We start from the raw sequence: 27,586 nt of genomic DNA on the forward strand, positions 1-27,586 counted from the left end.
CATGTTGTGATAGACTGGCTTATTGGTTTTCATCACCACTCCACCTCCTCATGCTCCTGCTCTTGTGAGAAGTTAAGGAAAAGCTCACAGTCCAATAATCTCACTCTCTCTTCTTAGTGCCTCCCTAAAAGAGAAAAAAAGAATGAAACAAATTATTTCTTTTCTATTCTCCTGAAATTTTTCCAGCCATATGATACCCCGGCTCTGGTGTCCTGATGAAACTGGAGCCCTTCCTCCCTCCCCCACCAATAGCCACTTTTTAAAGTGAAACAACAGGTTTAGAAGTCAAAGAAAAGAAAAAGACTTGTGTGTGTGTGAAGATAAATTGTAATCGCTGCGTTATGAACTGCATACTAAATGTGGACATTTGGCTAGTTCTTTTTGTAATTAATATTTATCAATATCTATCAGACATTTGATTAAAGATCAAATAGAGAACTGGACGTAAACTGAATTACAACACTTGGGACAGTGGTTTCATTGACTTGTTCATCTATCTGTTCTACAATGGGGAGCAGGACTAGTGTTATCAATAACAGAAAGGCAATGATGAATATTTCAGGATTTAAGGGGTTCTGGGAAGACTCTATTTCTACCAGGTGTGGGACATCAACTCGCTAACATTTTAATCTAGAATAAGCTAATGGCGTACTACATTCCATGCTTTGTGGGATTAAGGGTAGAATGCCATAAGGTCACTGGCTATATAGTCTGTCATCAATTTCTCATGAAAAAAAGGAACCCATAACATTGGCCTGTTCTATATCATAGAGTTGATAAGATAAAAAGAGATAATGTACTTGGAAGTACTTGGGAAAGTATAAAGATTACATAAACATAACTTATTATGAGTTCCTGGAATTCTTTACAGTAGCTTTCAATAAAAGAACATAATGCAGAAAACGTGGATATAAAATCCAAAGTAAAATTTTTCATAGAATTTAATTTAAACAATCTCTGTGCACCAAAAGCATACATCATTCAATATCTTTAAGCCTGAATAAAATGTTGAAAAAGCACTATTGATAGGAAATGTTAAATATTACCTGAGGATTGGTTTACTCATTGGTGATACTATTATTACTTCTCTGAATCAGTTAGTTAGGAAATCAATGCACATTACCCTCAACTGAAAACTAACTGTTTATTTGACATGTTCTAGAATGCTTATACTGACTTCTGGTTTAGTCATATTTAGTATCCTTCAAGATAAATTTAAAACTTGCTTTACCTGAGTTAATATTCAAATAGTCATGAAAAACTTTACAAAACATAAATACTGCTGGTTGAACCGTAAATCTTAGCCACTTTATTTTGGCTCATTCCCTTTGCATTAAGGTAGAAAACTAGTAATATTAATAATAACAAATTTATGAGATTGACTTTAACCAAGTGTACCAATATTAACTCCCAAATTTATTGCTTAGAATTTACCTTTTGAATTAAAAAAATGCAAAAATATGATTAATTACTTTATGAAGCATTAAGTAAATATTCTAAAACAACGTTAGTATATTTCCAAGCATGTAATTGCATCTTTGATGATATATGACCATCCTATCACATATTTCTCAACATCTTAGAGATGTTGGCAGTAAACAACAGCTCCTACTCTCTGCATTTGAGCATAAATCATGTTAAAATGGCTTGTAATTCTAGTGGACTAGAGTTATTTAAATATTTACTCTTGCCTATTTCTTTCACTTTTTTCTATCAGATTTTAGGATTTAGACTTGCTCATTATTACTACCTTTCAAAGTTGGGTTAAAGTATTTCTACTGCTCAAAAAGAAATGTAAATATTCACGTAGAAATGTAAAAAAAGCAGAATATTAAAGTTAAAAATTGAAATTATATATCAGTGCAATAGCCTTGAAAACAATCTCAATAAGTTGAAGAGTTAAACTGTTCACATTCCATATTTAATTTTTTCCTCATTTTGGTCGAGTCTGTATTTGTCAATATTAAGCATGAATTTTGTTTGAAATACTGATTAATATTGAATCTCACTTTGGGGAATTTATAAAATATAAAAAAGGTTTGGCTTGATATTAGTTAATGTTATTTTATTACTATATACATTAAAATTTTATAATCTTATATGCTGGCATGATGGAGATACTGGTCAACTATAAAGTTTTTAAATTAATAAATGACCATATTTCCCAATTTTATTTCTTTATATATCTTTGCCACATCTCAGCATAAATATAAACGTGGAAAACTAAAAGCAGAAGGTATTTTGAAAAGGAATAGCATTATAATGATGATCTCAAAGAAAAAAAAAGGCAAGAGAAAAATTAAACAGGAAGAATCTAATTAACATGAGGTAGTTTACAAAAATTATCCTAGCCTTCTTCCATGAATTTAGAAGATCCAAACTCACAAACTAGATGAAAAATAAAACTGCCCTATAAAAGTCAAAAAATTAAATAATTGACACAAATATATAAAAATATTCAAGACTTAAGAAGAAAAATCTTACCATCTTGTGCAAACTGGATTAGCAATTAAAATATTTATATGTGTGTCAGGTTGTGGAGAAATGAACACAACCGTACAAATTTACCGTGACAATTGGTAAAATTCTTTCATCCCAAACATGTCCATATCATTTGACTAGTAATCCTGTTGCTGGATATCTATCATGCAGAAATAATTTAAATGAAGTAATATGCACAAGAGACAATTCATTGAATTGTTTATAACAGTGAAAAACTGGAAGAAAATTCTCTGTTGTTCTACATGTAACAGGATGTTGAAGAATATTTTTTCTGTTTCCTTGAATTTCAGCTAAAGCTGAAGACAGGAGGCAAGAAGAACCCAATATGTAAGTTTAAAAGTCTACCAAAAAGGTTCTAGTTACTGAGGCAAATTCCTGCAGAGCTGACGGAGAGGATTCCAAGGTTACCCCGTGCTATAGACCGAATGTTTACGTCCCCCCAAATTCATTATATTGAAACCTAATTCCAAAAGTGATAATATTTGGAGGTGGGGCCTTTGGGAGGTGATAGGTCGTGAAGGTAGACCCCTCACAAATGGGATTAGTGCCCTTATAAAAAAGACCCCAGAGAGCTCCCTCTCCTCTTTCACCCTGTGAGGACACAGACAGAAGATGGCTATCTATGAACTTGGAAGTGGCTCTCACCAGACACTGAATCTGCCAGCACTTTGATCTCAGACTTCTCAGCCTGCAAACTGCATGAAATAAATTTCTATTGTTTATAAACCACCCAGTCTATGGCATTTTTGTTATAGCAGCCTGAACTAAGACACCCTGTTATACCCTCCCCTCACACCTGGGTCTAGGGTGAGGCAAGTAAGCTTTCTGGAGTGCAGAACTGAAGGAGGTACTTGCACAGCCCTGAGAGTAAATGCCTCCTTAAATATGCACTCTAGGCTTCTTTCCTACTGGATATTGGTTTAGCCTGTAGACTTAATGGTATGTCTGTGTGACACATAAACAAGGGAAACCATAAATAGAGAGAGGCAGAGATAGGGCGGTGGGGAATGGGGTGCTGAAAGAGGGGCGGCAGTGGAGGAGCTTACAAGCCCCGCATTTGGCATGACAGGGTATCTGTCTCCTGTAGATCAAGCGGAAGCCCAGGATGACATTTAGGTCTGAGCCATCATCTCCCACCATTCCTCCTGCTCTCTACATCTTTTGCTTCTGGAGTTGACTCGCTCCATGAGCAGGCTTCATGGCAGGGTGCTGGCAGGATGGCTCAAATACAAGTATCTTCTAGATTTTCCCTTGACACACCGGAAACATGTAGCCTTGCTATTCTCAACAGTGGGTTTGACTCTTCACTGTCACCCTTCTATCAGCCCCATTGCCTTGTACATGGAAGTTCCTCTCACAAACTCTCTGGTCTGCATGTCAATTGGTATCAATACTGTCAATAATGAAAAAAAAACTGAAGATTTTTGTGGTTATGTATGTATTTAGTGCAGCTCTTTTCAGGTTCTCTGATTCATTCAGATGGCTGCTTTACATCTGAGCTGAGGTTTCTCTGTTGAGAGCTCTTCAGACATGAGAAAATAAATAAGTGCAGAATTTACAGAGTTACACTGCATTTGTGTACTTCTTTAGAGCAACCAAGAACAAATCACAAGAACTCTTGTTTTCCTTCCTGATAGTGGTGTCTCCTTGGGATTCTACGAAAGTAGAATGCAATTTCTGAAGGTTATCAGTTTCCACAGAATCTGTACTTGTCGATTCCATTTCTCTCAAAGAATATCTTTCTACTAACCCTCCTGAGTCTGACAGAGGTGTACTTTATATAGCATGGCTTCATCAGCAACGAGAGCAATAGTACCGAGGCAGCATCTGCAAAACCAAGGAATGATGATAACCTTGACGTATATTTAAAACACCTTGGTAATCTTACCATTTGTCTTCTTTAACTTTTTAAATGTAAACTTCCTGTAAGTCACTTGGAGTAAAGGCATCTGAAATATTGCTGGAATCAGAAGTCAAGACACATTCTAGCTGTGATCTCATTTGCAAAATTTAACAGTTTGCAGGATGCCAAAAGTGTTGCTTAGTTCATATACAGAACAATAATGAAATGCCAGAACTCCCAGAAATCCAAGTGTATCATTCCCAACTGGTACAGTTTCAAGGACTCATAAATCATGTTTTGCCAGCTAAAATGCATAACAATCTGTGTAGGAATTTTGCAATGTGGACAGTAAGAACCATTGCCTAACTTTTCTTATTGTGTATTTATTGCTTCTAATCCTGTTTACAAACATTAAAAAATCATTATCACTATCAAAAATGCCTCTTTTATTATTTTTTGTATGTGACATGCCTCCACAGCATGGCTTGATGAGCAGTGTGTACGTCTGTGCCTGGGATCTGAATCCACAAACCCAGGGCCACTGAAGTGGAGCGCACAAACTTAACCACTACGTGACTGGGCTGACCCCCTAAAAATGCCTCTTTATTGACTATTTGTGTATAATGATATATTATGTACTACATAGAGATGCACTTATCATCTTTTGGGAACTTAAAGTCTAAGAGAACAATAATGACGTAGACTAAGATGATTCAAAAAGCTCTGTTGAATGAAGTTAATACCTCCCCCTTGATGGCATTCATTTGTAGGGCTACCAATTCAGCACAGCTGATATTTTTTCTACACATTGGGAAATATAAGAATTAGTAATGATAAGAAATTGGGTAGCATGTAATTTCATTTGTGTGTGTGTGTCTGTGTGCACACACACACACCTGCATGCATGTAGGTGGTTATTTGGAAGATCAGAAAAACTATGGTCTCATAACATTCAAGTTGGTCTACTTTGTACACATAATACTTTATATTTATTAAGTATTTCTGTAATGCATTTTCTTATTTTGATAACAACAAGACTTGTGAGATTTTTAAGGAGGCCAAGAATTATTATACATTTCTCGCAGCTCAACAAACAAAGACATAAAGATGTTTGAGACTTGACCAAGATGACACTACTAATAAGAGGCCTAGAGAGGATTACTTCATCAAGCTTTCATTGCTTACTAAATATGAATTTGTTGATATTTTTAAACCTTATTTTAGTCACTAGTCACTGGGTACACAATGATTAAAGATGTGTTCCTTGCCCTTCAGAAGTTCATGGTATAGTGAGGGTGGTGGCAGAGATATTTTTATACATGAACTATATGTAAATGCAACGAGTTCAACTGTAAATATATACAAATAAGAGCTGTGAGAGGCTGATAAATTGAATCACAATTTCTAGAGAGACTCTAGGCGTATTCTGTTGAGGATGTGATTGCTAAGTGGTTCTCAGTTGAAAAATCCAGAATGGTGAGCTAATCTGGTTTAGAGATGACGTTGAAAATATAGATAAGGCCAGACTGTGAAGCATCTTTACACCAGGTTAAAAGCACTTGATTCTATCACTCTTCTAAGCCTTGCTTTCACCACACTCCATCAACCCCCAAGTCCCACCAAAACAAAATCAAACAAACTAACAAATTATGAAAAATATAGAAATAAATAGTTAAAAAGAAAAATCAGGAGAGTTTTGATGTAGAAACTAAAGAGAGAGTTTTAAGAAGTAGTTTCTGGGATTAATGTCAGCAACATGGTGGAGTGAACTGTTCTCTTTGTCTCTCTCCCTTTTGAACTACAACTAAATGGACATTCATTGACCAATGGAGGAAGCCCACATAGCACAAAAGGATACCTGAGAGAGAGACACATGCAGCTATACATCTGAGAGTGGATGGACTGGCCCCCTGGGAAGTGGCGGAGATAGGTGAGTACACTCTGATCTCCCCTGGTAGCCCTGTGCACGCACAAGAACACTTTCCAACCTGATGCAAATGCCCTGAAAGTGGGAACATATGCCAGGGTGACCATAGGAGGAGGCAGCAGTAACCCTTAGCCTGCACTCATGTTTGTTCTCCTGGTGGGGAGGGGGAGCCCACTGCACTCCTGTGCTACCAAGGAGCAGCCCTAGCTTGGGTCCTAGCAGGGAAGCCCTGCCCACCAAGCACAGCAGCCCTGCAGACTGTAAACAGAGACTGCAGTAGATCTGTGTGCTAGGGGATAGACTTTCCGGCCCTGTGCACAAGCAGTCATAGTGCTCCTGAGCCTCCAAAGAGGGAACGCGTCCTGGGCAGCTGTGAGAAGAGGTGCAGCACCCTTAAGCCCAGTAGCGTTCACTTTCCTGGTGGGGACGAGGAGCTCTCCATGCCCCTGGGCCACCATGGAGCAGCTCTAGCTTAGGTCCCAGTGAGGGAGCCCCACCCACAAAGCATAGTGGCCCTGCACATCATAAAGACTGTAAACAGAGACCACAGCAGATCTACGCACTGGGGCAAATGCTCCCCAGGTGCGCATGCAAGTGCTTATAGTGCTGCTGAGCCCCCAAAGAGGGAACGTGTCCTGGACAGCTGTGGGAAGAGGTATGGTAGTTTTGAGCCCACTCCGGTTCACTTTCCTGGCAAGGAGAGGGAGCCCACCATGCCCCTGTGCCACCAAGGAGCAGACCTAGCTCACTTCCCAGCAAGGAAGCCCTGCCTGCGCAGCACAGCTTCCCTGTGGACCGTAAACAGAGACAGCAACAGATCTACGTGCTAGGGCAAACATTCCCCAGGCCCGTGCATGAGTGTTCATGGTGCCACTGAGCCCCCAAAGAGGGAATGTGTCCTGGGTGGCTGTGGGAAGAGGTGCAGTAGCTTTTAGCCCACTGTTGATCACTTTCTGGCAGGAAGGGGGAGCTCAGAGTGCCCCTGAGGTGCCAAAGAGTGGCCCTAGCCCAGCAAGGAAGCCTCGCCCACTAAGGACAGCCCACACAAGTGCCTGAATGCACCCCAGCCTGGGGCCAGCACCCATAATACCCTGCAGCTTCCAGCAGATGGGGTGGTCCCAGAAATGCTGCCCCTGCTTGCTCCTAGAGTTAACAGGAGGAATCGACGTCTTAAGAATACCACAGATGCCCCGACAAAAGAGTAGTTCATCAAACACCATGAGAAACTGCAGCAACAATTCAGACCAGAAGGAAAATGACAATTCTCCAGAAACCAACATTGAAGACGTAGAAATTTATGATCTAAATGACAGAGAATTCAAAATAGCTGTCATAAGGAAATTCAATGACTTACAAGAAAACCCAGATAGACAATTCAAGAAGCTCAGCAATAAAATGAATCTCTTCACCAAAGAGATTGAAACTACAAAAAAAATGAAGCAGAAATTCTGGATATGAAAAACAGAATTAATGAAATAAAAAATAATCTGGAATCATTAAGAAATAAAACAGATCTTATGGAGGAAAGAATTAGTCTTCTAGAGGACAAATATGTAGAAATTCTGCAGGAGGAGGAGACGACAGAACTAAGATTTAAAAAAACCCAGATTCTTCAAGAAATATCCAACTCAATTATGAAAAGCAACATAAGGATTATAGGTATTCCAGAGCGAGAAGAGAGGGAGAAAGGAGCAGAGAGCTTGTTCAAAGAAATAATTTCTGAGAACTTACCAAACCTGGGGATGGTGTCAGATTTACAGATAGATGAAGCTAATTGAATGCTCTACTTTATCAATGCTAAAAGACCTTCTCCAAGGCATATAATAGTAAAAATAGCAAAAGTTAATGATAGGGAAAAATATTAGGAGCAGCAAGGCAAAAGAAAATGACCTACAAAAGAAACCCTTTGAGGCTTTCGGTGGATTTCTCAGCAGAAACCCTACAGGCTAGAAGAGAATAGAATGATATATTCAAAATACTGAAAGACAAAAACTTTCAGCCCAGAATACTCTATCCAGTGAAACTTTCCTTCAGATACAATGGAGAAATAAAAGCTTTCCCAGATAAACAAAAGCTGAGGGAGTTTATTGCCACTGACCTCCCATACAAGAAATAATTAAAGATGCTCTCACACAAGCAACAAAAAGCCAAAGATCTACAAAGCTCTGAGCAAGAAGATAAATAGGCAGACATGATCAGGAACCTGAAGCTTTCTACCAGAACAGAGAGACAAGGACTCAATTACAACTTAAAAGAGAAAGGGAAAGAAAGCATGCAAAGTAATGATAAACACTTCAACTTAGCCACAAACTCACAAGATTAAAATCAGAACAATTTGTAACAGTAATTACTCAGAAGGGGAGAGGAAAGGGAAGGAATCTGCTTAGGTTAACGGAGATAAGAGGCTAAGAGGAAACGGTCTATCTCATCTCTAATATCTTCCATACAATCCCCATGGTAACCACTAAACAAAAAATCAGAGCAGAACTATAATTCACAAAAGGAGAGAAAACTGAGAAATCCACCTCAGAAAACCACCAAAATGAAATGGCAGTTAGAAATACAAAGCAAGAGAAACAGTGGAAACATAGAACAACCAGAAAACAAGAGGTAACATGGCAGCATTAAGCCCTCATATAACAGTAATCACTCTAAATGTAAATGGATTGAATTCTCCAATGAAAAGACACAGTGTAGCTGGATGGATTAAAAAATAAGACCCAAAAATATGCCGCCCCCAGGAAACGCACCTCAGACCTCAGCTCCAAAGACAAACATAGGCTCAGAGTGAAGGGATGGAAGACAATACTCCAAGCTAATGTCCAAGAAAAGAAAGCAGGTGTTGCCATAATTATATCAGACAAAGCAGACTTCAAATTAAAAAGACAATGAGAGGCAAAGAGGGGCCGTATATAATGATAAAGGGGACATTCCACCAAGAGGAAATAACACTTATTAACATATATGCACCTAACACAGGGGCACCAAAGTACATAAAGCAATTATTAACAGACCTAAAGGGAGAAATTAACAGCAACATAATAATAGTGGGGAACCTCAACATCCCACACACATCAATGGACAGATGACCCAGACAAAAAGTCAACAAAGACAGAGTAGATTTAAATGAAACACTTGACCAGATGGACTTAATGGAGCATTCAATCCAAAAACAGCAGAACATACTTTCTTCTAAAGTGCCCATGGAACATTCTCAAAGATAGGTAATACGTTGGGTAACTAGGCAAGCCTCAATAAATATAAGAAGGTTGAAATCATCCCAAACATCTTCTCTGACCACAATGCTGTGAAGCTAGAAATCAACCACAAGAACAAAACTGGGACAGTCAGAAATATGTGGAGACTAAACAATATGCTATTGAACAACAATTGGATCATTGAAGAAATCAAAGGGGAAATTAAAAAATACCTGGAGACAAACAAAACTGAAAATAGAACATACCAACTCTTATGGGATGCAGCAAAATGGTCATAAGAGGGAAATTCATAGCAATACAGGATCAGCCAAACCACCAAGAAAAACCTGAAATAAATAATCTTAAAATGCACATAACAAAGCTAGAAAAAGAAGAACAAAGCCCAAAGTCAGCAGGAAAGAATAATAAAAATTAGAGAAGAAATAAATGAAATAGAGACTAAAAAAACAGTAGAAAGGATTAATGAAACTAAGAGCTGGTTCTTTGAGAAGATAAACAAAATTGACAAACCCTTAGCCAGACTCACAAGAAAAAAAGAGAGAAGGCTCAAACAAATAAAATTAGAAATGAAAGAGAAGAAATTACATCAGATACAGCAGAAAAACACAGGATTATAATAGAATACTATGAAAAACTATATGCCCAGAAATTAGATAACCTAGAAGAATGAATTTTCTTTTTTTTTTTAGGAAGATTAGCCCTAAGCTAACATCTGCCATCAATCCTCCTCTTTTTTTACTGAGGAAGATCGTCCTGAGCTAACATCCATGCCTATCTTCCTCTACTTTATATGTGGGATGCCTGCCACAGCATGGCTTGACAAGCAGTGCTAGGTCTGAACCTGGGATCTCAACTGGCAAACCCCTGGCTGCCGACGTGGAATGTGCAGACTTAACCACTGTGACACTGGGCCGGCCCAATAACCTAGAAGAAATGGATGAACTCCTGGACTCATACAACCTCCCAAAACTGAATCAAGAGAAAATAAAGAATTTGAATAGACCAATCACAAGTACAGAGATTTAAACAGTAATCAAAAACCTCTCAAAAAACAAAGGTCCAGGTCCAGATGGCTTCTCTGGAGAATTCTACCAAACATTCAAAGATTCAGTACCTATCCTTCTCAAACTACTCTGAAAAAGTGAAGAAGATGGAACACTTCCTAATTCATTCTATGAGGCCAACATTACCCTGATACCAAAACCAAACAAGGACAACATGAAGAAGGAAAACTCTAGGTCAATATCACTGATGAACTCAGAAGCAAAAATCCTTGACAAAATATTGGCAAACCAATACAGCAAGACATTAAAAGAATCGTACACCACGATCAAGTGGAATTTATTCCAAGGACTCAGGGATGGTTCAACATCCACAAATCAATCAATGTGATACACCACATTAACAAAATGAGGAATAAGAATCACGTGATCATCTCAATAGATGCAGAGAAAGCATTTGACAAGCTCCAACATCCATTTATGATAAAAAAAAAAAAAAACTCTCAATAAAATGGGTATTGAAGGAAAGCACCTCAACATACTAAACGTTGTATATGACAAACCAATAGCCAACATCATACTCAATGGGGAAAAACTAAAAGCTATCCCTCGGAGAACAGTAACAAGAAAAGGGCGCCCACTCTCATCACTCCTATTCAACATAGTAATGGAGGTATTGGCCAGAGCAATTAGGCAAGAAAAAGAAATAAAAGGAATCCAAATTCGAAAGGAGGAAATGAAACTTTCAGTATTTGAAGATATGTTTCTACATATAGAAAACTCTACAGAATCCACCAGAAAACTATTAGAAATAATCAACAACTACAGGGTATAGAATCAATTTAAAATGATCAGTTGCATTCCTATACACTACCAATTAACTAGTAGAAAAAGAAATCAAGAATACAATCCCATTTCCAATAGCAACATAAAGAATAAAATACCTAGGAATAAACTTAACCAAAGTGTTGAAAGACCTGTACACTGAAAACTGTAAGATATTATTGAAAGAAGTTGAAGAAGACATAAAAAAATGGAAAGATATTCCATGTTCATGGGTTGGAAGAATAAAATGTAATTAAAATGTCCCATACTACCTACAGCAATCTACAGATTCAATGCAATCCCAATCAAAATCCCAAAGACATCATTCACAGAAATAGAACAAAGAATCCAAAAATTTATATGGAGCAACAAAAGACCCTGAATAGCCAAAGCAATCCTGAGAAAAAAGAACAAAGCTGGAGGATCACAATCCCTGACTTCAAAACATCCTACAAAGCTATAATAATCTAAACAGCGTGGTACTGGCACAAAAAACAGACAAACAGATCAATGTATCAGAATCAGGAGCCCAGAAATAAAACCACACATCTATTGACAGTTAATCTTTGACAAAGGAGCCAAGAACATACAATGAAGAAAGGAAAGTCTCTTCAATAAATGCTATGGGGAAAACTGGACAGCTACATGCAAAAGAATGAAGGAAGACCACTATCTTGCACCATACACAAAAATTAACTCTAAATGTATTACAGATTTGAATGTAAGACCTGAAACCATAAAAATCCTAGAAGAAAATATAGGCAGTATAGTTTTTGACATCGGTCTTAGCCACATCTTTTCGAATACTGTGTCTACTCAGGTAAGGGAAACAAAAGAAAAAGTTAACAAATGGGACTACATCAGACTAAAAAGCTTCTTCAAAGCAAAGGAACCATGAACAAAATGGGAAGACAACCCAGAAACTGGGAGAAAATATTTGCAAATCATTTATCAGACAAGGAGTTGATCTTCAAAGCATATACAGAACTCATACAACTCACAACAAAAAGCCCCCACAAACAACCCAATCAAAAAATGGGCAGAGGATATGAACAGACATTTTTCCAAGGAAGATATACAGGTGGCTAACAGACACGTGAAACAATGCTCAACATCACTAATCATCAGGGAAATGAAAATCAAAACTACACTGAGATATCACTTTACACCCATTAGAATGACTATAATTACTAAGACAAAAAACAACAAGTGTTGGAGAGGATGTGGAGAAAAGGGAACACTCATACACTGCTCGTTGGAATGCAAACTATTGCAGCCACTATGGAAACAAGTATGGACATTCCTCAAAAAACTAAAAATAGAAATACTATATGACCCAGCTATCCCACTACTGGGTATCTACCCAAACAACTTGAAATCAACAATCCAAAGTAATATATGCACCCCTATGTTTATTACAGCATTATTCACAATAGCCAAGACATGGAAACAATCCAAGTGCCCATCAACCGATGATTGGATAAAGAAGATGTGGTATATATATACAATGGAATACTACTCAACCCTAAAACAGATGAAATCATTCCATTTACAACAACATGGATGGATCTGGAGGGTATTGTGCTAAGCAAAATAAGCCATACTGAGAAAGACAAACACCATATGATTTCACTCATATAATATAAACAAACACATGGACAAAGAAAATATTTGTTCAGTGGTTACCAGAGGAAGGGAGTGAGGGGTGGGTACAGGGGGTGAAGGGGAACACTTATGTAGTAACAGACAAGAAATAAGGTACAACTGAAATTTCACAATGATGTAAACTATTGTGAATTCAATTAAAACATTCAAAAAATTAAAGGTTGATTAACCGTAGTATTCCTAAAAAGAAAGAAGTAGTCTCTGAAGACAAAAGTGTTAAAAATGACTATAACCACAAAAATTTGCTTACAGATACACAACACAAAAAGAAGTAAATTCTGACATCAATAACCTAAAATGGGGGAGTGAACGTGTAGAATTTTTGTATGTGATTGAAGTTAGATTGTTATCAGCCTACAATAGACTGTTACAATTATAAGAAGTTTTATGCAAGCCTCATGGTAACCATAAAGAAAAAAACTACAGTAGATATAAAAATGATATGCAGAAAAGAATCAAAGTTATCACTCCAAAAAGCTTCATCACAACCCAAAGGACAACAGCAAGAGAGGAACAAAAGAATTACAAAACAGACAGAAAACAATTAACAAAATGGCAATAGTGAGTCCTTCTCTATCAACAATTACTTTAAATGTAAATTGATAACAGCACATTAAAAGGATCATACACCATGACCAAGTGGGGTTTATCCCTGGGATACAAGAAGCTTCAACATAGGCAAATCACTTAATGTTAGATACTACATTCGCAGAATGAAGAGTAAAGGTCACAGAGTCATCTCAATAGATACAGAAAAAGCATTTCACAAGATTGACACCCTTTCCTGGTAAAAATTCTCAAGAAGTTAGGAACAGAGGGACTTACCTCAACACCATAAAGGCCATATATGAAAAGCCCACAGCTAACATCATACTCAGTGGTGAAAAACTGAAAGATTTCCTCAAAGATCTGGAAGAAACAAGGACACTCGCTCTTGCCACTTCTGTTCAATATAGTCCTGGGAGTCCCAGCCAGAGACATTAGGCAAGAAAAGGAAATAAAAGCCATCCAAATCAGAAAGGAGGAAGTAAAACTATCAGTTTGCAGATGACATGATCTTATATGTAGAAAACCTTAAAGACTCCAAAAAAAAAGAAAAGAAAACCTGGTGGAACTGAAAAATGAATTCAGTAAAGTTGCAGAATACAAAATCAACATCCAAAATCAGATGTGTTTCTCTATACCAACAATGTACTATCTGGAAAGGAAATTAAGAAAACAATCCCATTGATAATAGTATCAAAAAGAACAAAACACTTATGAATAAACTTAGCCAACGAGGTGAAAGACCTGTAGTCTGAAAAACTATAAAACACTGATAAAGAAAATTAAAGCAGACACAAATACCTGGAAAGACATTTAGTGCTCACGGATTGGAGACTTAATATTGTCAAAATGCTCATGCTGCCCAAGCAATCTACAGATTCAATGCAATCCCTATCAAAATCCCAATGGCATTTTTTACAGAAATAGGGAAAACACTTTGAAAATTCCTATGGAACCACAAAAGATCCTAAATGGGCAAAGCAATTTTGTGCAAGAAGAACAAAACTGGAGGCATTACACTTCCTGAGTTCAAAATATATTGCAAAGCTACAGTAATTAAAACAGTATGATACTAGCATAAAAACAAACATACTGACCAATGGGACAGAATAGAGACCCCAGAAATAAATCCAACATGTATATTGTCAACTGATCTTTGATAAAGGTGCCGAGAATGCACAATGGGGAAAGGGTAGTCTCTTCAATAAATGGTATTGGGAAAACTGGATATCTACATGCAAAAGAATGAAATTGGACCCTTATCTTACACTACACAAAAAATTAACTAAAGATGGATTAAAGACTTAAAGATAAGACCTGAAACTGCAAAACTTCTAGAAGAAAACATAGGGTAAAATCTTCTTGACATTGGGATTGGCAATGATTTCTTGGACATGACACCAAAATCACAGGCAACAAAAGCAAAAACAGACAAGTGGGACTATGTCAAGCTACAAAGCTTCTGCACAGCAAAGGAAGTAATAAACAGAATGAAAAGACAGTCTATGGGATGGGAGGAAATATTTGCAAGCCATATATTTGATAAAGAGTTAATATCCAAAATGTATAGGGAACTCCTACAACTAAACAGCACAAAACCCCCAAATAACTTGATCTAAAAATGGAACTGAATAGATGTTTCTCCAAAGAAGGCATACAAATGGCCAACAGGTGTATGAAAAAGTGCTCAACATTGCTATTCATCAGAGAAATGCAAATCAAAACCACAATGATACCACCTCATATCTGTTAAGATGGCTATTATCAAACAGATGAGAGATAACAAATGCTGGAGAGGATGTGAAGAAAACACTCACAAGGTTGATGGGACTGTAAATTGTTGCAGACGCTATGGAAAGCAATGTGAGGATTCCTCAGAAAATTAAAGATAGAACTACCATATGATCCAGCAAACTCATTTCTGGGTCTATACCTAAAGGAATTAAAATCCTCATCTCAGAATGATCTCTGCACTCCTATGTTCATTGCAGCATTATTCACAATAACCAAGATAAAGAAACAGCCCAAATGTCCAATCAACAGATGAATGGATAAAGAATATGTGACATATACACATAATAGAGTATTATTCACCATTAAAAAGAAGGAAATGCTGCCATTTGTGACAACATGGAGGACCTGGAGGATACTATCTTAACTGAAATACACCAGTCACAAAAAGACAAATACTACATGATCACTCATATGAAGAGTCTAAAACAAATGCATAGAAGCAGAGAGTAGCATGGTGACTGCTAGGGGCGAGTGGAAGGGGGAAATGGGGAGGTGTTAGTCAAAGAGTACAAAGTGTCAGTCATGTGAGATGAATAAGGCCTAGAGATCTATTGTACAACATAGCGCCTATATTTAATAATACCATATTGCACTCTCAAAAATTTGCTAAAAGTGTACATCTTTTGTGTTAAGTGTTCTTATCACAAAAAAATAATAAATAAATGGGGCAAGAGACAACTCTTGGAAGTGATGGATGTGTTTATGGCATAGATTGTGGTGATGGTTTCACAGATATATACTTATCTCCAAACTTACTAAGTTGCATATATTAAATAGGTACAGTTTTTTGCATATCCATCATACTTCAATAAAGTGGTTTAAAAAAAGGAGGAGTAGGGGCCAGCCCAGTGGCGCAGCAGATAAGTTTGCACATTCCGCTTCTCGGCGGCCCAGGGTTTACCGGTTTGGATCCCGGGTGCAGACATGGCACTGCTTGGTAAAAGCCATGCTGTGGTAGGCATCCCACGTATAAAGTAGAGGAAGATGGGCACGGATGTTAACTCAGGGCCAGGCTTCCTCAGAGAAAAGAGGGGGATTGGCAGTAGTTAGCTCAGGGCTAATATTTCTCAAAAAAAAAAAAAGGAGTAGTAGTTTCTGTAAGTTATAATCAAACTCTGCCAAGTGATAAGAGAAGATGAGGGTTGAAGACTGTTTTTGGAGTTATCAACTTGGAGGTCACTGGTGATTTCAGTAAGAATAATTACAGGAGAATGATATCTCCATGGCCATTCTACTAAGTCCTTCCTCTCAACTAGAATCATATGCTTGCAAAAGTTGTCCTTTCCATAATCAATATTTTCCTGTCATGTTTCAAATTTCCTCAAGGCTCAGTTCTCTGAAAAATTAATCCAAACTCATGCATTATATGAGAGTAGATGGGTTAACTCATTCCTCAATGAAAGCCTGGATAAAAAGTCTGAAATAATCACCAATGTAACTTTTTCTTTTTGAGGAAGATTAGCCCTGAGCTAACATCTGCCACCAGTTCTCCTCTTTTTGCTGAGGAAGACTGGCCCTGAGCTAACATCCGTGCCCATCTTCCTCTACTTTATATGTGGGATGCCTGCCACAGCATGACTTGACAAGCGGTGCCATGTCTGCACTCGGGATCTGAACTGGTGAACCCCAGGCCGCCCAAGTGGAACGTGCGCACTTAACGCTGCACCACCAGGCCAGCCCCTAACTTTTGTTTTATATAACAGAAAGAGGAAAAGCACCTTCACCGATCTGTTGCAAAGAGGGAAGGGGGTAAGTGAATGCTAGAGAGGTCACTCCTGCTTTCATAAGAAAAGCTACTAAGACGTTATCATCTGCTACATGAAGAACAACCCTTCCACATCTGTAGGAATCAACAGCTTCTGACTTCACCTTCGGCATAGAGTAAGTTAAGAATTTCAATTAGTGATTATGAGATAACTGTAGGAATTTACACTTCCCATTGTGTTACCTCCCTGGTCGAAAACTGTCAGTGTCTCTCTGGTGATAAGTTGTATAACTGGGCTGCAGTTCTTTTTCTATAAAATGAGATGATGCTTTATTTTTAGTGTTTTTGGGAATTAAACAGAAAGATATATAAAGCAGCTAGTATAGCATATGCATCTTTAAATGTGTTAATTAAATAGGAAATCAAACTCTCATTTGGTAATATGGTACTAACCTACTTTTGTAATATATATGCTTAATTTACCCTAGGTTTATTTTGCACTTGGAATATATTACTTTAATTACTTTTTAATTTAGAAAATTAATCTCATCTACTTCTGTCTCAGCTCATTTTTTTTTGACTCACCCAAAATGTTCTAAATCTGACTGTCTTCATCCATCAAAATCCCGCACATATCACTTTAAATGTCAGGCTTTTAAATCTTCCCTGTTTATTATAGCCAAAAGTTATTTTTTTCTATGAATTGTCATGACACATTTTTTCTACCTTTTCCACAATTGTATTTTTTGGGCTAGCCCACTCAATACCCCTTCCACATTCCTTCCTTCTTTTTCCATAGAGACTGCAAAATGATAAGTGACAAAATCGAGTTATGAATGTTATCCATGTGCCATTGCCCCAAAGCGTCTTCAAAATTTTGTGCTTATTTTATTTTGACACTTCAAAGATAGAAAGAACAACAAATGTAGGTAATTCTTCCCGAATTCTCCCTGGTGTCTGCATTTCTCAAGAACTCTCCCTCCTATACGGGGATAATTTTCAGGTAGTTACGTAAGTGTGTCAATACTAGAGGCCTGATCATCTCCTTACTAATTACACTACATCAATTATGACCTCATTTTACTACTTTCAGATGAGTAAAGACAGGAAGAAGAAATTGAGTAATACAGATGGAAGGAAAGAGTTATTATTTATTATCTATTTATATGCCAACTACATTATCTGTTGTGTTTTTTAATCATCAAAGATGTCCATGAGATAGCTTTCATCATTCAGAATTTTACTGATGAATATATTAAGCCTTAGATAAATTAGGTAATTTTGCCAAAATCACACACTAAGTGATGGTGCTTGGATTCAAACCCACGAATATCTGATCCTATGGTCTCAGTCACTCTGAATTGTACCACATTGCCTCATTCACTACTTAAAGTGTGAAAACACACACTACCAGGCACAAGATATCCTTTACCTTTATGAGTTAGATCTTACATAGGCTGGTAACCATTTTTTAAAATGTTATAAAGATTATACCAGTGGGACACTGGAGTTGGCTCCCATTGGCTCATGAGAGTCATTGGGCACGTTTCTTCCCAACTATAAGTTCAGTGACTTCACCTTCATATTTGAAATTGTTCATGCCAGGAGTATTTACACCATGAAAACTGGCAAATGCTACAAATCAGGGCTCTTGCTCTCCCTCCTCCAGCTGGTTGTTAAACATTCACCAGAACACTACTACTCAAAACACTTTCATACAGAATCTTTAAAAGCACCTTTTTATAATTTTAACATTACTATCTTTCCTTTGCTATCATAAATCTTTCAGAGCTAGATGTTCACCTGTTGACATTTGAAATATCATTGTTGTGCCCTTTATGTTTCAAAGACTTCCCACTATTACAAAATAAAACACACCAATTTCCCTTTTTCCCCTTAATTACTCATGGACCTTCCTTGCCTCTTTTTTAAAATTGCAATTTCAATGTGTAGTCATGCCAAGAGCTATCACATTCAAGTAGTTTGAGTGCTTGTCTGTAGGAATGCTTCTTTTCACAACAGAACTCTATTGAATGCTCTGAAAATAACTTAACTGCCAGGGAAGATTTATGGGTAATCATTTAGAGAAGCCAATGAGCCAGAGTATTGGATAATTCCATTTTGTGATCAGGGTTCATACGTAATTTAAAATATTTCCTAAGTGAGAATCTAAGAAGTATAAAGCGAGGAGCCTTTCTAAACTACACTTCTGGCTAAGTGCTTCTTAAAATTAATATCTCCTGTGCAAAGTTTCTATTTATCCTTGTTCACATGATATGTAAACTAGGTCAAAAGCCACAACTCAAGGAATTTCTTTATAAGACTGCACACAGTTCATCACCCACTTGAGTTCTATTGAAATAATTTATAAACCAATAAAGGAAACAACTGAGCTATTGTTAGAAACTAGTAATATCTGACATCTTATTGGCCAAAATTTCAGGAGTTTCTGCTTAAAAGTGTAAACCAGTTTGAGGAAACACATAGAGGATGGGAATATAACAATTTTCAATTTTACCTCCTTCAATAAAGCTGTATAGCTGGGAGTAAGTAAAGATGATCCCGCTGACTCGACCTGCCACACTCTAAACGAATGGGCAAAGGAAGGGCAGTAAGAGACAGTCTGGGCAGGAATGGAAGGTGTTCCTAAGCTTGTTGTCTGCTTGCAGCCCTGGGAGGCACGCCAACATCCAGGATTGTGTGGTCTGGCAAAGTACGGAACTGCACTGCTGAAGTTTATTGTGGCAAGGACAGTAACATCAAAAGAGGGAATGATGACACCTTGATGAAAGAAGTTTCTTTGGGAACTCTGCATTCCCTCCATTTCCTATCAGTGTACAGGGTCTGGGAAATGATAAGGAATTCAAACAATGGCCTATACCAGTTTCTTACAGAATCCATATAAACTCCATTTGCCTATAATCCCAAATTGAATAAACACGCATTTTTCTCCAAAAGAATAAATTACTAATCAATGCCAAAGACAAGGAGAAAATAGAAAAGAAGTGACAAAATGGAAAGAAAAGACAAGAAAACACTGAAAATTGTTCCGTCCAGGTAAAATGGAACCTGATATTTATAGTAGTTAATTTAAAAAACAAGGTGAGTTCATCTATTAAAAGGGAAAAATACCCAGATCAGGTAAGAACAAAACCTAATATTTTGCTTGTAAGAAAAATCCAAATATAAAATGACTCAAGCCAACAAACTTTAGGCAAACCTAAAGAAAGGAAGGATAATAAGGCTAATATTAGGCAAGATGAATTCAATGAAGAAAAGATAAAATAAATTTCACATAGAAAAACCAGATGATTATACATCTTTAAGTGCCCCCAAATCAAGCACCACAATATACAAATAATCCTCAGTTGGATATCCAATGGGATACAGACAAATACAATTGTAGACAGAGACTTGAATGGATCTCTCTAATATATCAATCATATAAAACAACATAAGAATATAGAAGTTGTGGATATAATGTTGAATTTTAGTGTTATACACAGCACGTGATTCATTGCTTTTCAAGTGTGCGCTGGCATTTTACACAAATTAAACATATGTAAACCAAAAATAAAACCTTACTTAAGCATGTCAAATAGGAATTGTGCTGGCCACTTTTTCTGGCCACAATATACTAAAAATAAACATCAACTAAAAATATTTAAACACGAAACCCCCAAATCTTGTCATTTATAATAGCTTCTTCGAATTAACTTTTTGTTTTTGAGGAAGATTAGCCCTGAGCTAACTACTGCCAGTCCTTCTCTATTTGCTGAGGAAGACCGGCCGTGAGCTAACATCCATGCCCATTTTCCTCTACTTTATACGTGGGATGCCTACCACAGCATGGCGTGCTAAGCGGTGCCATGTCCGCACCCGGGATCCGAACCGGCGAACCCCGGGCCACCGAGAAGCGGAATGTGCGAACTTTACACCTGCGCCACCAGGCTGGCCCCTGAAACAACTTTTGAATCAAAGAGGAACACTAGAATTCAATAGTACATTATTTAGTTTGCACTATTGAGAATGCTATACAGTAATTCTAGTGCAATAGCTCTATAAATACAGTTATATACTATTGTTTTCTTAAAATATGAAACAAGATTTTTAGATTCAGAATATGTAATTGTCTATTTTAAATAGCCAAGAGAATAAACTAAAAGTTAATTCTTATCAATAAGAATTTAGCAAATCAAATAAAGATAAATGAATAAAAATGTGACTCTTCTGTGAACTAGCTATAGCCACAAGTAGATGTAATGAGAAATAATTGTCCATATTAATATTCTATAATATGAAATACCATGGAAAAACCCACATAAGAAATGTGTGGAACCCAGAAGTCAATTATAAAACTTCATTGACAAACATAAAATAAGTTCTAAATAAATTCAAAGATACATTCCTCCATGGGAAACCCAGTCAGTCCTTTCACATTAATTTTTACTGAAAATTCTACAAGGAAAATTTGTTTTTGATATCTGACACAATTACCCATACTCATTGAGGGGGAAGAAATAGAAAAGAATAAACAAAATTTTGGGGAAGAGCTGTAAAAAACCCTTGCCCTACAGTTGATAAAATATTGTAAAATTTACAGTAACTAAAAGGAGTGCCGGTCTGTTGCAACAATTAAGAGAGAGAGCAATTAAAGAGAACTGATCACCGCCTACAGAAGCACCTTGTGGATGATAAATTGAATATTTCATACCAGTGGGATGGAATGACTTTTCAAGACATGGCATTAAGGCAATAGGCTAAGTCTTCAGAAAAAAGATCAAGATGGTAACTTGTCACACATGACATTTAAAAATGAATTACAGCTTGATGAAAGAACTAAATAATAAATAAGACCATTAAAATTGGAAAATAGGAACAAATATCCCACTGATCTTGGAATGGAAAGTTGTAAACTTACTTCTGGTTTCATGAAACCAAAAGCAAACCAAAGAAAAAAAATTGAAATGTTGAATCACATAAAATGTAAACTTATGTGCCATTAATAATTACCATGGAACAAGTTCAAAGACAGTAACAAAGGGAGAAATTTGCAATATATGGCAGATACAGCTTTGGAAAAACATAAACATGTCTATAGTAATAGAACCGAAAAGCAATGCAGAAAATTCTAAAAGGAAAAATTCAAATAACCATAGGAATATTAAAAATTATATTGTCTTACAGGTAATCAAATGAAAAATATATGATATCAACAAGAATTGAGATGTATAATTTTGGCTATCAGTTCAGCAAAAATTTGTTAAAAACTAAGATATAATACATAATTCTTGTGATAATGTTGTGATAGAATTATGGAGATTTTCATTTTATTCTTTAAATAGTTTTATATATTCATATTTTTAACAATGAAGAAAATGTTATTAGAGTAAAATCCCAATTTTGTGTATTAGAAGCATCTGTAAAACAAGTAATAAGAAAGAAAATACCTTTTAGTTTAAAGTGTAAAGTTTGCAATTCATTTTTCTTTAAACTTAACAATAAAAATGGCAAAATGCATCTTAAAAATGAATCCAGAGGAGGATGCAGTTTTTTTCTCAAATTCTTTAGGGTCAAAGGGCAACATGTCCTATAGTTGGCAGCTGACTGAACCCCAGGCGAACATGGATCTGCGCCCCTCACTTCCTGCATTTCTGAGCTATAGGAAACCATGTAGGCTCTGGGGATCACTTCCATCTTCTGTAAAGTGGGGATAAACATTCCTGTCTGGATGTGAAGATAAAAGGCAATACTATATTGGAATGCAACTGTAAAAACTATCAAACAGTTTGTTTTCAAGCCATTATGATTGTGCTCATGGAATTAGGTACAGTTCTAATTTTGTCAATTATTTTTCCACTTACTCAAGTTAGTTTGTATCCACGGCAGAGGCATTCCTTCTACTCTTCATTTAGTGAAGTACAACACCACTTTTGTATGCTACAGATAATCATAAATTTATTCATTCAGAAAGCACTTACTTCTCTCCAGTTTCACTACGAATTCTACATATTCGTATCTTACATCAAATTATCTGTTTTTCTGAGAAAACAAATGTTCCAACATTTGACAGTGGTTTTAATGTAAACTTCTTCAGCCACTGCAGAATTATTGTCTATCTACAATTTTACAATGGTGTGGTGCATTTATGTACTTTTTAAAAAGTGCGACACTCTTGACAGATTTTCTCCACTTAGGTTCTGAGGTAGCAATGATGCTCAATGAAAGGTCCATCTGCATTTAGTGAGAGGGTATTCTGGGAGGAGAAGCACACAAAGGAAATGTGCACAGATTTAAGCTAAATCTTGGTAAACTTCTTTAGGACAAAAATGAAGTGTGTCAGGATTTTGTCCTACTCATTTGAAAGCCCTTTTCACAATTATGACTATGATGGCAAGAATATTAGTTCCTCTCTTCTGATACGTTCTTGGACTAATGGTGGCTGATTGAACCTAATCAGAGAAGAGGGGAAAGAAAGATCCACATATGAATTTGAGAGAAAATGGTTCTTTGAGCATTTGAAATCCAGGCTCGTTTTCTCAAAACAGAAAGGTTCCAAATCATGCAGTCTAGACTTTAGTTATGAAAGGTAAAGTCAGAGAGCTCCACTGCTTTTATTTCAACAAGAATTATAAAGACTGAAGGGTCCTTGCTTTGTCAAGCACAGCTCCACGATCCCAAACAAGAGCTAAAAGATGACTTGAGTTATCAGTGCTGTGTTGCAGTGGCTGCACTGGATGAGATGCAGACAAAATGTTGAAATGACCACTTGCCAAATCTGGAACTCATTGTTTCAAACATTACTTAATAAGAAGGTATGAAAATATGTGACTAACTCATCATTATTACTTGTACCATAACTAAAGCACCCTTGCTTGTAAGCATGAGCCAAATTAGTCTTCTCCTGAAATTATCATAGCTATTAATGCAGTAGTAAGGAATCCTGTTGCTATGGTAATTAGAAAACAAAATCATACTTTATCTACTTTTCAAAATATCACAAATGCCTCAGAAAGCAAATTATTATAAGACTAAATCATGACTATAAAATTAGGGCTTTTGATGGTAGGTATTTGCAGATAACCTTGACTATTTTAACGCATATACCAGTTTCTATTTATATAAAACATCTATCTCAAAGACGAATTTATTCCAATAATTCTCACTATGAGCGTATTAATACACTGATATATACTAATTACAAGATGGGGAAATAACACAAAAAGAGAAGAAAATTCAAGTTGAACTGGAGCCAAAGACCTCTGTATCTTGGATAAGGTTGAAAGTTAAACACTTGCACAAGATAAATGAATATCAACAACTCTTGATTTAATTGAGATATTTTTGTTTAATATTAGTTGACATTGTTTTGAAATGGATGAAAGATTGATATAAGGAAAATGTAACCGCATAGTGTCCATTTCAAAAAGGAACAGAAATGACTACAGCAATGCCAATTTATATTCTATAAAAAATGAAGGTAGCTGAACACAAAAGTGGGTTATTGAGTGAAGTCACATAATTTTCTTCCCTTGAGGTTTTAGTATATGAGAAAAATAGCCATTTGTCTTCAAGATTGTAGGTATAGAAGATTACATTAGAAAGCTTCTCTGAGGGATTTTTGGCCTTTTAATTTTATGAAACAGTTTGAAAGAGTGAAATGCCATACAGAGAGCCACCGCTGAATAGACAAAGAGAAGTTTTTGAAATGATGTATAGAAAATCACTCTCACCCAAAAGCTTGTGGACTGCTCGGTGCCATGGCCTGTCAACAGGCACACCTACCCCCGGCAGCATGAGAGTCAGACAAGTTTCCCTTTGATGCCCTTTGTGCCAAGCACTGTGCTCATTCAGTCTGGGGAAAAGAGATGAGAAAGACTCAATTCCTGCCTCGAAGGACTCAGTGGTCCAAGTGGAGAGAAGACACATGTAGATAAATAAAATACAAACAGCCTAGAGAGTGCAGTATGGACCCTTGCAAATGGTTCATAATTAGTGTACAGGAGGGGTGCATTTCTGGTTAAGGAAGGGGTCTGGAAAGGAAAACAAATAAATTTGAATTTTGACAAGTGACTAAGAATTTGTCAGGCGGAAGGAAGGACATTCAGAACCAAATGAAGAACAGAAGGAAAACCTCATGTGTCAGAGAAGGGTCAGTAGTTCCCTAAGGCTGAAGCATAGCTGGCAGGGGGGCAAGGTGGAGTGGCAACAAGTAAGCTGGACAGAAATCCAAATAAAGGAGGGCTGGAAGAGTGAGCTACATGGCTTGGCTTGTTCCCAGAAGGAAGTGGGGAGCCACTGAAAGATACTATGCACGGGACAGAACAAATCTCTAAAATTAATTTGGTGACAGTATGGGAAAAATGATTCATGGGGGCAAGGCTAGATCTAGGAAGATGGGGTCGAAGGTATTCAAAAGAGTCCTGGCCAGGTATATTGTGTTAAAGTAAATTAATGGATGATCAGGAAAGTCTACCATCGAGTGTAGACTAACTGAATTTGGCCGGGTATGGAGAAAAACTTAAAAGGAAATTTGGGAGTTTCTCTAATGGGATATGGAATATATGAGGCTTAAACATTTAAGGGAAAAAGAAAATGAGTTTAATTATGAACCTTTCGACTGGGCCTGGAGGTCGTTTATCGGTCCATATGGCAATCACCAGGGTCTGCAGCTTAGTGAGGAAGTTTGGGCTGGCTATGCAGAAGAGGGGAATTTTCCCAACTCAGTCCCACTGGTGGTATTCGACATGACCTGACTTGTATTAGGTCACGGCCCTAAATATCACTGTATCATGTAGTATCATTCCCTCTTCAATTTTTCTTCCCCTTGGATTAACTCCTTGAGAGAGCTTCAGTTTGGTGAAAATTTGTTTTCAGCTTTTGCTATCTCCCTTATAAGCCACTGGAAAGTCGGCCTCAGGCTCAAGGCTCTCAGCTGGCGATAAATATCTGATTAAAATTTTATAACCTTACTATTTTTTGCTATATTCCTTTTTAAATCATTGCCTCTTATTTGTGGAAGTAATTTTGATTTTTCTGTTAACAACAGTGATAAGAATTTTATTTTTATCTATTTATATTTTAAAATGTGATTCAACTTAAAGAGAAATTACGTAAAGAAGAAATAATATGTTGTGAATATATGGAAAAGGTCAGGAAGGTCGTAGGTGTTGGGACTTGGCTACCACAAAAGCAGACCATTAATGGGCAGTGTTAGAACTGAGATTCATCCTCACGTTTGGAACAACCAGGATTCATCATCTCATCTGGAGGTAACTGAAAACACAGTAGCTAATGAAATTATTTTATACCAAGGCCTAGGAAGGATTCCTAATTCCCAAGGATGGGCTTCAGTGAGTCTGTTAGTTGACAAAAATGATCTGCATATATTTGTACCTATGTGCTTTTTTTTCTGGGGAGAGATACCATAGTTGTTTGTTTTTGTTTTTAGATTCTCAGAGGGATCTTTGATCAAGAGAGAATAAGAAAAATGGAAGTGAATGGAGAAGAGAGTTAAGAATGGACAGTGGAGGAGGAACACCAAATGAATGGAGAAATTCAAAGATGTAGGAAGTGGACCACGAGAGTGCCGCCACTGACGTTCTTCAAGAGGAAGGAGGGTAACTTTGAGTCTAAGGCAGGAGAGAGAAGGCGCGAGAGATTAACGGCTAGCCCTGTCAAATCCTTCTACATAATTCAGCGAGCTAGAGTTTCCGTCATCATTAGCCTCTAATTTAATAATGTGGTGCCCACGGCCAGAGCAAGTTTATGGGGTGGTGAGGGTGGAAGCCAGACTGTAGTGAGAGGAGTTAATGGAGGGAAGGAGGTGGTGACAAGAAGTAAAAATTCATTTTTTTCTTGAAGCTAGCTGAGAAAAGGAGTGAGTGGGAGACTAGATGTAGGGGTGTTCAGGATCATGAGAGGCTTTTCTGTTTGCTTGTTTTATGTATTGGGGTGGTATGATCTTAAAAATACACCTAAATGATGGAGTCATTAAATACAGAGGACAACACTGCAAGTGATGAAAAGAAGTTTCTGAAGCAAGGTTCAGATTGGAGTGGGATCCAGGGCAGTAAGGGAGGCCAGCTTGACTATAGGATGGGAGGGAAGGAGAGCAGCTGAGCAGATAAACATGCAGCGATTAGAAGCAGTGAGGGAGCGTCATTCCTGGGAGTCTCTGAGTTCCACTAGAGAAGAATCAGCCTGAGAGTGAAGGGCCAAGGCAGAGACTTCGTTTTGAGAAGAGTGGTAAGCTGTGCTCCAGCTGCTAAGGTGAACTAGAGAGGACGCCACCCGATGGTAAGGAGAGATTTGAGGAGAGATTGAGGGTCCAAATGACATTCGACTTAAGATTTTACAATAGCATCGACTGGAATAGTTCCTACAAATGTCCCAGGTAGCAACTAACTTTGGGAATGAGAAAGCTGACCAAAGGACTGATCCAGATGTGGGGGTTTGTAGGAAAGGGCACTGCCTCTCTTCCCAGTCATGCTAGTTTCCTCCCTCACTAGCACCTGGAACTCCATCCCCTTCCACTTATTAAAGAATTTTGCTGCCATA

General features: G+C 37.2%; 1 protein-coding gene and 1 long non-coding RNA gene across 9 annotated transcripts in view; one reads left to right on the top strand and one right to left on the bottom strand.

Moving 5' to 3' along the window:
• HTR1F (5-hydroxytryptamine receptor 1F) overlaps positions 1-27,586 on the bottom strand; it is a 150,348-nt gene that overhangs the window by 118,031 nt on the left and 4,731 nt on the right. For all 8 annotated transcript variants that reach the window (XR_011533814.1, XR_011533815.1, XR_011533812.1 and 5 more), the window contains exon 2: positions 1-124. The gene's annotated coding sequence lies outside the window, so the exon portion shown is untranslated. The remainder of the gene's footprint in view (positions 125-27,586) is intronic.
• LOC139079848 (uncharacterized) lies at positions 120-27,586 on the top strand. Its single transcript, XR_011533817.1, has 2 exons — positions 120-6,275; positions 26,478-27,586. It is a non-coding gene; the product is annotated as an uncharacterized lncRNA (long non-coding RNA).

The sequence above is a fragment of the Equus przewalskii genome, chromosome 27 (genome assembly GCF_037783145.1).
Source record: "Equus przewalskii isolate Varuska chromosome 27, EquPr2, whole genome shotgun sequence".
Classification (NCBI taxonomy): Eukaryota; Metazoa; Chordata; class Mammalia; order Perissodactyla; family Equidae; genus Equus; species Equus przewalskii.